Raw genomic sequence first — 3,199 nt, 5'->3', positions numbered from 1 at the left:
GCTGCCGCTGAGGCTTCTTCCCGGGCTGCCCCGTAGGAGCCGGAGTGCGCCGGGTTTCCTGGAGGGGTCAGACGCGGGGGGAGGCAGCCATCTGGCCTCCCCAGGGCCATGCGAGGGCGCGGCGGGCGGACCAGTGGGGAGGACAAGCAGTGCGTGTCCGGGCCACTTTCGGACCTTTATTTGTGGTGCGTGGGGTCCCATAGTGGGGTCCCTGACCAGCAGCGTCAGTAGCACCTGGAAACTTGGTAGAAATGCAGGTTTGGGGCTCCACCGGGTCCTACTGAATGGGAAACAATGGGAGCCGGAGCGCGGCGGGGCTGACTCAAAGAGAACTCCGCTCAGGCAGGGTACCGGCACAAGTTTGCCAGCCTGGCCGGCCGGGCGCTCCAGTAACCCAGACTGAGACTCCAGCGTGGGCCGGCGTGGGGGGCCGCGCACAGGCAATCTGCGCTGCGGCAGCCAGCAGTCCCTGAACTGATCTACCAGAAATTCACTTCCGCTCTCTTACTAATTCACCCCAAAACATGAAAAGAGAAGATCCTGGTTGGTATGAAAGTCTAACATATAAAAACAGCAATTTCATAGGGTTCTAACAACTAGAATAAAAGGCCAATAGGATGTAAGATCCAGCGCCCCGCAGAGTGATCAGCGTTGGAGGCGGTGCTTCCCTTGGCATCCCGGAATTGGATGAGACATCCCAAGGCCTTCTGAGCCTTTCTCCCTCCGACCCACAGCTTCCCACAGCGTCCTCGCTGACAAAGCGGAGAAGGAGACCAGTCCAAATAGAAAGTGTTAAGTCCTCGCTATGGCTTGCCAGCCTTGGGTGCTCTGGGCCTGACTCCCACCAAGAATGGATCTCACCAGAATGGTTCTCACATCTCGGCGTGGCCTTGTGGCTCAGCTCAGCTCACTGCCCTGCAGCCCAACCCCCGTCTCCCGGAGAGCTGAGCTTGTTCCATCTCGGGTCCAGGGTTCTCACCTCCTCCTGCTCCTCACCCTGTGGTCTATGATCAGGGACTGGTTCCCTCTCCCAATCCTGGACCCTTGCTCCAGCCCTGACTACTCCCCTGGTGCTGTCCTGTTTTCTTGTATTATGTTCGTGTGTTATCACATTTGTTGTTTATCTGCATTTAAGTTTATTTGTATTTGTAGAGAAATGTGTACAATATTTACAACTAATCAACATGTTTCTATGTATGTATATATTGATATTTATGTAAACAGTAATTAAAGGTAAATGTATACATTAGATGTAAATAGAATAGGAAGACATAAATACATATCCAGGATGCATTTTGCTCCTATGTTGGTCACCAGTCTCCTCCCCTGGAACCTGCTGTTGGTAAGCATTGGACCTGGTATGTCTGTCTGATTCATCACTCCCAGCGTCTAAGGCAGCACTTGGCAGGGTGGGGGCAGTGCACCGTGCACGGAATGAATGAATCCCTGTGACTGTCTCCACCCTGGGTGTGGGTATCAGTGTCCCTCTCTGGACCTACTGAGCCCCTCCTTGCTCTGGACACTGCTGTGGGAAGGGCAGCCCCGGAGGGGTCAGAGCTGAGAACTTGACTGGCAGAGTGGGACCCCACCCAGGTCCCGGAGAAGAAGTCCAGCTCACAGGAACACGTAAGCCAAAGGTCTATTCTTGTGGGGACATGGACAAAATCACCACCACCACCACCCACATGTCTCAAATGGTGAGCCAGAAGCACCATCAGGAAGGCAGAAGCAGGTGGTTGGTAAAGAGTGACTCAGACAGTCAAGGTCTCAAGAAAATAATTACAAGGGAGAGATGTTCCACCTCCATGCTGAGGTTCAACTTGCTCTCCTAGGAGGAAGGCCCAGGTGGCCTCAGGCCTGGACAGATTCTAGGAAGGCCATCAAACATTTCAGACTCAGAAACCCAGCAAGGACCAGTTTTCAGAAATGAAGTAAAAGGTTAAGACTGAAAAGAGTTGTCTCATTAAGAGGATATGGGTCAGCCTTGGCACCAGAAAGAGGGGCTGAGCCATGGTTGCCTGAGGCCTATGGTTCAAGAGGGCTAGGCCTGGCAACAGCTTGGGTCTGCTGTGGGAGAGGGGCCCAGCTTGGGAGGCAGACACTGGGACTCAGTTTGTCTGCATATTGCAACCCAAACTTCCCTAACTGGTAAGGGTCCCAAGAGACCCACCTGTGTAGAATTGTTTTCCAAAATTGTGCAGTTAACAGATCTTTTGGAGCATCTACTGTATGCCAGCCACTGTGTGCACTGTGGACACGCCCACCTGACAGGTGTGTCTAGACAAGGAGTCGGATGTATCAGTCCAAGGCTTAGCTCCTCCAGACAGTGTGGGAAATAGTAGGTGGTGGGCTGACAAACGAAGGCCTCAGGGGGCTCTCAGGATTGACCCGATCTTCTGGTCACTGACCAGGACAGGTCTGTGTGCTTACTGACTTTCAGTAGAGATGACACAGCACATGTAAGGGCATTAATTCAAGGCAAAAAGTGATCTTTACTGGCTCTTCCCTACACATACTTTTGTTTGTTTGTTTGTTTTTGAGACAGAGACTCACTCTGTTGCCCAGGATAGCTCTGGCCATCAGCCTGGCTCACAGCAACCTCAAACCCCCAGATTCAAGTATTCCTACTGCTTCAGCCTCCTCAATGGCTGAGCATACGGGCACTTATCACAATGTCTAACTAATTTTTCTATTTTTAGTAGAGATAGGGTCTTGCTTTTGCTCAGGCTGGTCTTGAACTCCTGAGCTCAAGTGATCCACCCACCTCAGACTTCCAGATTGCTAGGATTACAGGTATGAGCCACCATGCCCAGCCTCCAAGCATTTTTAAATCTCCTCAATGAAACTAGCACACTTTCAGATATTAACCATCACTAAATGATTTCTCTTAACGGTGTTTTGAACATCTAGGAATGTGCTGATAGGTGTTTAGAAATAGCTCTTTAAAAGGAAAAAAAAAAAAAGACCAGGCATAGTGACTTACACCTGTAATCCTAGCACTTTGGGAGGCCAAATCAGAAGATTTGCTTGAGGCCAGGAGTTTGAGACTAGCCTGAGCAAGAGTAAGACCCCATCTCCACAAAAGAGTAGAAAAATTAGTAGATTATGATGGTTCACACCTGTAGTGTAGCTACTTGGGAGGCTAAGGCAGGAGGATCACTTAAGTTTAAGGTTGCAGGCTCAGCGCCTGTGGCTCAAG

The sequence above is a fragment of the Otolemur garnettii genome, unplaced genomic scaffold, assembly GCF_000181295.1.
Source record: "Otolemur garnettii isolate 467f Iridium unplaced genomic scaffold, OtoGar3 scaffold00123, whole genome shotgun sequence".
In the NCBI taxonomy this organism is placed as follows: Eukaryota; Metazoa; Chordata; class Mammalia; order Primates; family Galagidae; genus Otolemur; species Otolemur garnettii.
Note: the sequence above shows the minus strand (reverse complement) of the source record.